Source organism: Pecten maximus, chromosome 18 (assembly GCF_902652985.1).
Source record: "Pecten maximus chromosome 18, xPecMax1.1, whole genome shotgun sequence".
Classification (NCBI taxonomy): Eukaryota; Metazoa; Mollusca; class Bivalvia; order Pectinida; family Pectinidae; genus Pecten; species Pecten maximus.
The window spans coordinates 4,153,170-4,165,457 of NC_047032.1; the positions used below are offsets into that span (position 1 = coordinate 4,153,170).

The following is a 12,288-nucleotide window of genomic DNA, read 5'->3' on the forward strand; positions in this document are numbered from 1 at the left end:
ATGGATTCGTCATATCGTTTGTGGTTCACAAAGAGTTTCTTTTCTTTTCTTGTTTTAAGCCCAGAAATCTTCTGAGCCAGCCCTTATTCTTGTAACCGTTTGTCTGCGCATGTTTCCTTTTTCTTAATTGAAGACTTAATTTCTTATAGAACTGAATGCACATCATAGAGTTGTTTCTGAAGAGTTGAACATATAGATTTGCTCGTTTTTATTAGTTTAAATTTAAAGTTGGAGTTTGATTAAATTCTGAGGGTTCAGTCATATTTTTTAAACCCCTGGTAAAATGCTCGCCCGTTGAGTGTCAGAAGATTACTTTTATTTTTAAGGTACGGATTTATATGCTGTTGTGTCCAATTGAACCACGTGCACCATAGTGAACTGCGTGAAATTCATGTAAAATATGAATTGTATTTTATATAAAAAAAATAATTGACAAGATAACACACATACTGTGAGACACATTTTATTAGGAAACCTTGTCATCTCTGTAAATAGTTACTTCAGAAACTTAACGACTGTTATGATTATGGGTTATTTACTGGTCAGGAGTGGAGTGGTATGGGTATATAATATTCCGGATAATCGTTACCGGCAATTGATTTTTTTTTTTTTATATTTTACTAAATATCCGGAATCTGGATGTTTCCGGATCTGGCTTATGTTTTAGTTGTTAATAATGGATTGAGTTTATATGTAACCCATTAGTGACATTATATTAGCAGTGGCACTTCCCCAGCGCTGCTACACGACAATTCAGTAAGTTAGAGAAGATACACAGGTTTGTAGTTAGGGACGTCGGTAGTGTTAGGTTCGGTCAGGGACTGGTCAGCTTATGGTCATCGTACTGGTATGGAGTGTAGCTATATAGGCATATACCATCCCATCGGTAATGTCTGAAAGTAAAATGATTAATTAATCATAGCAAGTTTTATCTTTGATTTGTACAGAGTGTGATACTCTAATCATGGTCCTAACAATCAACATGGCCGCGATGTATTAAATCAATTAATAGCACAAAGACTTTATTGTATTTTTTGAAGTAAATTGGTCACATGACCACGTATACATTGAGTCACGTGTTGCGTTAAGGACTATAAATTGGTCACATGACCACGTATACATTGAGTCACGTGTTGCATTATGGACTATAAATTGGTCACATGACCACGTATACATTGAGGCACGTGTTGCGTTATGGACTATAAATTGGTCACATGCCCACGTATACATTGAGTCACGTGTTGCGTTAAGGACTATAAATTGGTCACATGACCACGTATATATTGAGTCACGTGTTGCATTATGGACTATAAATTGGTCACATGACCACGTATACATTGAGTCACGTGTTGCGTTATGGACTATAAATTGGTCATATGACCACGTATATATTGAGTCAGGTGTTGCATTATGGAATATAAATTGGTCACATGACCACGTATACATTGAGTCACGTACGTGTTGCGTTATGGATTACAAGTACAGTGACGTCATCGATAAATTTCGTAATGTCTCGTTCGGTACCACGTCAAATAGAGAAAGCTAATGATAAGTATTGTTTGTGTAGGAGAGTAGTGGGACAGTTTTTAGAAAGCCAACAAAAGCAATCCATACTTTTACGAAAATGTAGTCGTTAATAAGTCAAGAGAAGCAAAATCAATTTTTACTGTCTTGACTGAATGTTTATTTCGAGGTAAGTTCGAAATAACTATACATACTTTACATATTTATGTCAAACAACCGTTACTGTACTGTACAATACTGTACCTAATACAGAAATCAATAACTGTTATTTATACAGGAGCAATTTCGTTTGTAACAAACGTTTTGATTGGTTTATTTATTCTGTCAATTAAGAGATAAGGAAACATGCTTGTTAGTCCCCCACCGGTAACCAGGGAAACCAAAATGTTGCGTTCCGTCCGTCCGTCCGTCCGCACATTAGCTTGTCCGGGCTATATCTCCTACATTACCGTTGAAACATCATACTAAATGCATGGGTTCACCCATAGGTGAGGCGGTGTACCATGAATCAAAAGTAGGTCACTCTCACCTTCATTGTGACCTTTGACCTACAAAAAAGAAAATGGTTGTCCGGGCTCTTTTACCTAAATTACTTTTCAATAGAATTTCATGCTTGCGGTATTCATTCACATTATTTACCAACAAGAAATATCTTTAAAAAAGATAAACGGAATATATTTAATGCTGGTGGTTATAATGTTAAACTGCTGAGGACAAAAAACCGAACTAATTAATAAATGCGTTTCAGCAAGGATAACAAAATGATATCAGTTTGCATCATTTTTGGTGATAATAAGACTGCATTTGAATCAGGAATATGATTTTATTAATGTGTCATTTAAATAGATACACTTGTACATCCACCTATTCAGCTTGCATCAATCTTAATTTTGTTTCGTCTTTAACTGCAAATCTGCATTTAGGATTTACCGCTACATTGACCAATCACATACTTCATCTTGACCAGTAACGCCACCTGTCGCGTTATATCCGGGGCCAAAAGAAAATTATACGGCTATACCGAAAAAATTATCATCTGTGCATTCTTGGCATTTCATTTCACATTCGTCGGGGGACTGTAATTCGCCGTTGAGGGTTGAAGAGGGTGACGAAATCAAAGTTTGGACACAAAAGTAATCGCCATAGTCACACACGACCACACAATAAATATCTGTTTACCTATCCGGTGGTCGATATCATATTTCCGGTTCCGTTCAGGAAGAAGTACCAATACAGTGTCAGACCGGAAACTGAAAAAACAAAACAGTAGAAGATATTGAGAACAGGAAAGAATCAAAGTACTGAGAGTACCGGAGCGCTAAAACTCTTGTGCAATTTTATCAGTTGGATAATGTTTTACAGGTTTTTTTCTGTTGGAATTGTATCACAAACAAGATTTCCCTTATTTTTGAGCAAGTCAATATTCAGTTTTTCAACTGGATCATAATCGTACTTTTACAGATAACATGCTTGGACCTGACCAACCTCACATGGCCATTGTATTCATTTTAGTTAGTCAAAAGTCATTTGAATGTGTTCACACTTTTGTGACATTTAATATGGATGATGTTAACTTGTTCCAGCAAACTTTGTTGACTTCCATTACATGAATGCACCAGTCAAATGTAACTAATTTAGGGCCTTTTGATTTTGTGAAGTAGTTTTACGATAAACAACGAATACCAGACGGACACTACGCATGCATTTTGAAGCGTTTTATCCGGGTCATTGTATTGAGAAGGTTTAGTGATAAGACTATTCCGACTCTCAACTCTATAAGATTAATTGAATCTGAAAGAATGGAGACTTTGGTCGAGCTCTACTAAGTTTAAGGAAACTCGCCATATTTTGATTTAGTTATTGCATGGAAAGGGTAGATGGTACAGTGTATCTCTTGTCAATATGGCTGAACTGTTAAGGCATTTCAAACTGTTACTAGGTTTGATGGAAATCTCTTGGAATAGTTAAAACCACATACTCCCAAAAAAGCTAAAATTCTAGTTGCACACATATATTAATGGCAATCCAAGATGCTCATTCACGCTCTCCTAACATTAAAATGACCACTGGCCTGGATGCTTGACCGCGGGAGTCCTTGAGACATCAGTGTATAAAAATAACTCGCCGCATTTATATTTATCGCGAGATTTGTTACGGAGCCGAGAACGAGACTATAACAACGTGCACTGCACTTGGCCGTTGTTTAAATATCGAGTATACGTGAACTTTGCCTAATAATGTTTTTATTTAAACATATTAACATAATATTCGCGTAATAACAGAACAAAATAAACAAACATACATTTAAATTCTTAATTTTAAAATGTACCCACATGCATGCATCAAAACATCAATAAGATTTAGATAGTTGAAGTTGACAATGTTCAAAAGCTAACCAGCAATCCAATAAACGTCCGGCAAAATCGGACTTCGAGTCTATTCCCTTTTCTACTCTCGCGAAGTTCCAACGAATCATTTCCTTTCCTAAGGAAATACTCAGGTTTTGTCGATTCCAGTCCCTTTCACGTTTCTTTTTGGCATAATCTGTCTGTGTTTTGGCAGGCTCACGCATTCGGCGTTCCGCCATTTTGTATAGACTGATAACCCGCCCGTTGCATTATGGGATTATTTCGCATAGAAACTTGGTCTGTCGGACCCAGTTATTATTTTTGGGAATTCCCCGTATACTTTCATAAATACACGTTTTCCTCCAGTTTTTGATTCGCGATAATTTGTGGTGTAGGTATATGTATATATTTAGTCTGAAAACTTGAAAAGAGCTCGAAATGTAAACATTTCATTTCGAGTATGTGGCTTTAATTTTGAGACAACTGACAATCAAATTTTGAAGTCCTTATGACATTAACCAGATCACCAGAAAAAAAGTGAAGTGAAGTGTGAAAGATGGACGAACCCAAGCCAATACAACCCCCGGGTTTTGATAACGCACAGGATATAGGAAACTATAATACCCTTCATGAGTAATCTGTGTATTGTGGATTTAAAAATCGATGCATTGAGAAGTATGTTTTGTGATATTTATAACCATGATTACAATTTTCCAATACCATGATTACCTGAAAAGCAATATTTCAGACTTTGTGATATGTCTGAAATTTTACTTTATGAATACATCAGTGTGATTAATAATTGTATGCATGTAATGACAGATTTTTAGGAACATGGATTTTGTCCAAAATTGCATGAAGAGGAATACGAAAAACGAAATGACGAAGAATAAGTTAAAGCTGTTAAAGATTTATTGATCATATCATCGTAACTGACATAGTACACGTTACTTTGGTACACATTACTTCGGTACATCCACAACTAATAAAACTGGGACTTTAGTACAGCTTTCATCTTTACGTCAAGAGCTAATTTAACCGACAAAGTACATGCATGTTACTTTGTTTCATCAACAACTAATACAACTGGTATTATAATACAGGTTTCATCGTTACATCAACAGCTGATGTCACTGACAAAGTACATGTTACTTTGTTTTTGTTTCATCACCAGAAAGGCCCCAGTGGTTTTCAGATTGTATGTAAAGAAAGTACGTATGTACAGTCTTGCCAGGTTTAATAATTTAACAGGTCATACAGTAGGATTAAAATCTCAAGAGTCAGTGACTCTCTGCTGTGAAATCCTGAGAGTCAAATAAAAACCTGAGGGTCAAAATATAAATTGCAAAAAAGCTTGACGGACAAAGATTACTCGTTTTCAAACGGATACTGATGTCAAATATGATATATCGATTTTTTTTCAAATTCATTAGTTCAACTGAATTTACCTTCCAATGTTTCAATATATTTAATTGATAATTAGAAAACCCAATTATGATTTTATTTATCCTTTTTTATTTATACTGAAACAGTATAATAATTATGATAAATCCAAACTGTAGTATTTTTTATCGAAATGAAAAGAGATAAAATGAAAGAAATTCCTTGTTTTGAGCAAATACAAATCTTAAATTTATGTGTTAGATTATTTAAGCATGATTTTAAAAACCATAGCGCTAAAAATAGTACAGCTTAAACACAAAACAGCACATTGTCTAACCAGACTAAATTAAATAATAAATAAATAAATAAATAAATAAATAAAACAGATCATATTGGGAACAGCTGCAACTTAAAATCGAAGCAAAACTTCATTTAACCTTAGAGAAATAAATGAATAAATAAATAAATAAATAAATAAATAAATCTTAACATGAAAACCCCAGATTGCGGTGATAAAACGTACTATAACGTTTATGTCACTAATGTGTACGATACCATGACAACCACACAATATTTGTGTAAACACGTACATGTTGTCTCCCAAATACAAATTATACTTTTGATATTTTGTCCTATTTTACTCGTGGGTGCATCCCATTATCAATCAGAAAGTTAAAAGTTTGCGTACGTTTCTACCCATTCAGTTCCTGAAAATAACACGCCCAGAGAGATTTATAGGCAAAAACAAAATTTAAGTAAAATTCAGTTCCAATGTAAAAGAGAGGTACTTTTTACGGAATGAATCGTGAATTTACCCCAAAAGAAGATATTGGACGAGCTTGGATAATTTCATACAGATATACGGTAAACCGCCAACACTTGGTGAGACAATAATCCGATAGCCTGTTAACAAGATAATTTTTATTAAATGTCGAAAACATATTACAGTTAAATTTCAGGAGCTTGAATTTCGACAAGGTTTGCGTGAGTACTGTTTATGTAAAGAATACTACAACGACGGACTTACGTAAGAGAAGGACATTGTTAAGCTTGTCAAATGGATCTCCGCCATCGTCCAACTCGTACGGGTTGACGTCATTCTGAACGAACCGTCCGCCATAGACGGTGTTTACCGGACTGACCCCGGGCGACAAATCGAAGGGGTCCCGCTGGGCGAGGACAAAGACGAGTAGTGCGGGAATCGCCAAAACAACTATCAGTTTACGCATAGTGATCGTCTAAGGACCGAAACTTTGGTTTAAAAAGTAATAAGTAAAAAGTTTTCGTGGCTTCCTCGGTATAGACAGTAGGTCGCCTTATTGAACTGGTCAATCGGTCAAATCGTCGAGAATTTTGACAGGGAAGATGGCCTTGACCAGGATTTGGCCTGTTTGGAGGTTTCTACGGGTAGGAGAACCGTAATTTCGTGATCTGTACACCTTATGTAAGAAATCAGGAAGTGAAATGTCAGACATCCAGGTGTCTACAACATACCCCCGGGACGTACCCCCGGGCGTGTTCCGGTCTGTTTGATACATCCGGTCAGGATCACAGGGAATGACCACGGTCTTAAATGTGGTAGCATCACTGCTTATTTACATTTCAATTCACTAATTTTGACGAAGAGAGGTAGCGCTTGAAATTTTCATTAAAAGATATGTTGAAAACGTGATTGTAATTGATGAGATATCTTTTGTACTTGATCATTTGATCTCAACGAACTTATAATCCTATTTTTTAATCGATAACATTTTACAATGTAAGTGAACAACCTGTACCTGATCAAAGGCCTATTTCTGTACGTTAACAAGATCTAACCGACAAATATACACCGAACTGTATTTTCAACCTATCCCGCTTCGTCAGTATAAGCAAACTCCTAAATTCATCATTTTTATTGTTTTCTAAAAGTGATAACAGAACCTCCAGTTAACAGTATGGTAGCACGTTCCATACGTTATAGAAACCTAATAATCTTTATATTAATACAATATCACTAATTTTCCCAATTCATCTTAATATGTCATATGTATCCCTAAAATAACCCTATCTTAAAAAGTTAATGAGGTACGGACAAAAGCCCCCCCCCCCCCCCCCCCCCCCCCCCCCCCGGACATTAGCCCCTAGGACAAAAGCCCCTCCGGACAAAAGCCCCTTCACACTAATCAAAAAGTGGACAAAAGCCCCTTCATAAAAACAAATGATATATTTTTTTTAATGATTTTTAATTGCTACATATACATATGTCATCAGTGGCTTCGGCAATGTAAACAACCGGTTCCAACAACAACTACTTGAACTGTTACATAAACAATAAGCTGTTACACAGGTGTTTGGTAGGTTTTCATTGATGTTGTGTTCTCCTGGAAAGAAATATATCATTAATGGCTTCATTGTTTCTTTGATTTTAATCATTCCTAAAATTAAACTTTTCTTATTACAACGCAGAGCAACATGTTTGGTTAGGTACTTATTATATTATAATTTGAGACACTGCAAATAGGGATCAAATGTTTATTGCTTTTGTAGGCATTTCTTTGATTATCAATATTTGCAGTATATTAGGAAGTCAAAAATTATGTGTAATCAGTAAAAATATGTTCATCATGGAGAGTTTTCCTGAAATTTTTAGCTTACTTAATAATATAAAATAATAAATATCATTTTTTTTTATGAAGGGGCTTTTGTCCACTTTTTGATTAGTGTGAAGGGGCTTTTGTCCGGAGGGGCATTTTTATATGTTATTTAATGAAAGTCTAACAATTTAGCCCCTTTCAGTTGTCGTTGGTGACGTAAACATAGCGTTCACGTGTTCAAACGATGTCATACATTCTAAAAAACACTGATTGGAGCATCTTTAAAAGATTTTGTAAAATTCGTATTTATATATAGCATTTCATTATGCTTTCGCATGGCAAACCTCTCTAATCGGTAGGTAAGAGTTATCTCTCTTAGAACAAACACGTTATGCATAGTGTAGCGCCATCATCTAGTCGACTAAAGGAACAAAACTTATCGTTTTGTATAAAAACAAATCAAATAATCTTAATTTCAATACCCTTTGAGAGTAAAACGATAAATAACCCTTTTTCATTGTCACTGTCTTTTAGAACAAACACGTGAACCAGATTCAGATTCAGATTTTTTTCAGATTCAGATTTTTTGTTTGCTTAAGTTTTACAACTTATCACAATAACACAAGACATGATACATTATATACAAAGGCAAACATAACAGCACAAGTATCTACCTGGCACACAACTTTCACCATACGCCTCTCGCCCATTCAATCTATTTGAAATTAGATGTAATTAGTGTTTGTGTGTTTGATGGAAACTTAATTACACACAACTTCAATCAGATTATGCCCATACTCACCATTCATACAATCTCACCTGTATCCCCCTATTTCCTCCCCAGCCACATACAAACCCAATATACACATATGAGATAGAGTGAGAGTACAAAAAATACATCCGGTCTTAACTCAAATTTGACTTTCTTCTTTCAAGGGCTAGACCGATATATTTCCCTAACTTACACAATTCTTTTACATTTTCTGTAGTTAATAACTGAAAAAACTTGAACATACTCGGGTTCCTTCTGTAATATGATTTCAAATATTTGTATCTAATATCACTATAAAAATTACATTTAATTATGAAATGAAATTCATCTTCTATGTCGTTATTATTACATAATGTGCATATTCGTTCATTTCTCTGTAAATTTCTATATCTCCCTCTTTCAATAAGCAAATCATGGGCCGATAATCGTATTTTGGCAATATTTCTCAAACATCTAGTATTAATGAGTTTATGTAAATATGGTTGCAAACAGAAACACATAGTTAAATATTTATACAAATTTCCTTTAGAAGAATTATTTACTATTGTTAAACATTCTTGCTGGAACATATCTTTTAACCTTAACTTAAAAATCTCTCAATCAACCTTCTGAACTGTGGGTAAATTGAATATGTATCCGATTCCAATTTTGTCTAACTCCTGTCTTAAATTTACTATCCAGTTATCATTATCCGATTTCATATCGGGGATAATCTGTTGTTAGTGCAGCAACTATCTGGTCGATTAAAAAAACAAAGCTTATTGTTTTGCATCAACACAAATAAAATAATCATAATGAAAAGATAAATTGAGAGACATAAAAGATGCTCTGAAATTGAAACAATGACTTTTTTTGGTCATTGTCATGAGGTAGGCTTGTGTCAAACATTCGCCTACATCAGATAACAGTATAACGAACGCGCCCCGGGGACCTTTTTAAACCCTCTACATGGATAAGACATCCTCTATCATTGTCAGGTGTCTGCATTCCATGAACTCTCTATAACTTTAAATCTGTTAAAGATCGACGCTTCATATTTGGTATACGCAGAGATAAAGTCCTTCGACATTACTCCAAAATGCATGGCCATGTGACCTTGAGCTTGACATAATTCCAAAGTGCATGGCCATGTGACCTTGAGCTTGACATAATTCCAAAGTGCATGGCTTTGTGACCTTGAACTTGACATAATTCCAAAGTGCATGGCTTTGTGACCTTGAGCTTGACATTACTCCAAAGCGTATGACTTTGTGACCTTGAACTTGACATAGTTCCAAAGTGCATAGCTTTGTGACCTTGAGCTTGACATAATTCCAAAGTGCAAGGCTTTGTGACCTTGAACTTGACATACTTCCAAAGTGCATGGCTTTATGACCTTTAGTTTGACATAATTCCAAAGTGTAAGACTTTGTGACCTTTAGCTTGACATAATTCCAAAGTGCATGGCTTTGTGACCTTGAACCTGACATAATTCCAAAGTGCATTGTTTTGTGGCTTGTGACCTTGAGCTTGACATAATTCCAAAGTGCATGGCTTTGTGACCTTGAGCTTGACATAACGCCAAAGTACATTGCTCTGTGACCTTTCTAATAACTCAAAGTGCATGGCTTTGTGACCTTGAAATAACTCCAAAGTGCATGGTTTTGTGACCTTGAAATAACTCCAAAGTGCATGGCTTTGTGACCTTGAAATAACTCCAAAGTGCATGGTTTTGTGACATGAACTTGATATAATTCAAGAAGCAGCTACTGATGGAGATTGAGTGTACTAACAGTAAAATTTTTTTATTAAACATTAAAAGAAATAAAAGCAATTGATCAGAGTAAATTGTGAGGAACACAGTCGTTTGTTCTGTTTATCACAAGTTTAACTCCGGCTGAACACATGAAAACGAACGACATTTTTATTCGTTCAAAGTAAGATTTTGAATAATCGTAACACGGCAGTTACCAAACACGTGTTGGACCTACTGACGTTTATTGTATTGGTGACAACATTTGTCATTGGCGAAACATCAAAATCCTCCCGTTGATTCCTTGTAAGACATGATGAACTAATGCATCCGAGTTAGACACAGGTAAGGCGATCTGGCGAGTAAGTGAGGGTTTATGGGGCGGAACCGGTACTTAGTACAACTCCCATTGACTCTTCAGGAGTATGGAATGCCGACAGGGTCAAAATTGGAGCTCGGGCTCGGCCTGGGATACACATTTTCACCCCCACCTGTTTGCTGTACAGCGACGCCTGTTGTCATAATACGGAACTTATTATTGTGACTTTCGTTCGGCTTTGTTCTTTGTCTCATTCATGTTGTCTTGACACCAACAATTTCTTGTCGACTGCAGTTGAAACGAAAACAGTAATCAAATAGTTAACATCGTGTTAAACGCTAATTATACATTAAAAGAACAACGATTAAATTACTTTTGGAAGTTAGAATATTCAGATTGCAACAAAGAAAGAAACGTTATATCATTAGCAAGTATGGACTAGGGCAAAGCGTAAAGGCAGATACAAATTGGACGGATTTGTACACCGCTACAGCCACAAACTGGTCAACAATGAACTTGTTTTTGACAACACTGTTTCTCCTGTTGCTCGGATAGAACGGTTGGTATTTTTCGGTATAGCCGTATAATTTTCTTTTGGCCCCGGATATGACGCGAAAGGTGGCGTTACTGGTCAAGATGAAATATATGATTGGTCAATGTAGCGGTAAATGCAAAATGCAGATTTGCAGTTAAAGACGAAACAAAATTAAGATTCAGTGCAAGCTGAATGGATGGATGTATCTATTCAAATGACATATTAATGGAATCATATTCCTGATTCAAATGCAGTCTTACTATCACCAAAAACGATTCAAACCGATATAATTTTGTTATCCGGGCTAAAAAGCACTTATTAATTAGTTCGTTAATTTATTTCACCAGCAGATTTACAGTATAACCACCAGCATTAAAACTATGCCGTTTATCTTTTTTAAAGATATTTCTTGTTATTTCTAAGGTTACCTTCCGCACCAGGATCGGCCATTGATAATTTCTTCTCGCCACCAGGAGAATCGCAAAACCAGGTCGCAGTTTGATCACCGTTCCTTTACTTAGGGAAACTCCTTTACCTACAGAAACAGTTTCTAAGCTAAGAAATGTTTTCCTTCAACCTTAAAATGCTTTCCTTTGGTTAATTTCATGTTAAGGAATTTCCATAAATTAAGGTAGATTGAATGAAACCGGGTCAGATCTTGTCTTCCTCCCCGGGGGGAAGTCTTTAGCTCGATGCCATAAATGAAAATAAAAGGTATTAGACCGCTTTGTCTCTTCAATTTTTTGGTATGTAAAAAATATTTTCAATTTCAGGATTATTTATAATAGAAACCTGCACATGATGCTGGTCATCATAGCGTACAAACATGATGGATATAAAGATTGACCTTTGAACTATCATGTGAAGATTTGTCAGTTAGGGAACAGCTTCTATAGGTATTTTGTGAAGGAGGATTTTTATCGTGACATACGGTACAGGTACAGGCACCTGTTCCATGATATATAACACGACGTTGTACAGACTTTTATTAAAATGTTTGTCAGTAGTATATTACATAATACAAACAAAACGTTTATTTTTTAAATGTTTTAATTTTTTAATCATTGTTTATATTTGGCTTTTACGTCACATTCAACAA

At 35.5% G+C, this 12,288-nt stretch overlaps 1 long non-coding RNA gene across 1 annotated transcript; it reads right to left on the minus strand.

Annotated features, from left to right (window-relative positions):
* Positions 1–449: 449 nt before the first annotated feature.
* Positions 450–6,626, minus strand: LOC117316843. The gene is made up of 3 exons (XR_004530015.1): positions 6,283–6,626; positions 2,704–2,774; positions 450–893 (listed from the first exon to the last, which is right to left on the minus strand). It is a non-coding gene; the product is annotated as an uncharacterized LOC117316843 (long non-coding RNA).
* Positions 6,627–12,288: the final 5,662 nt, after the last annotated feature.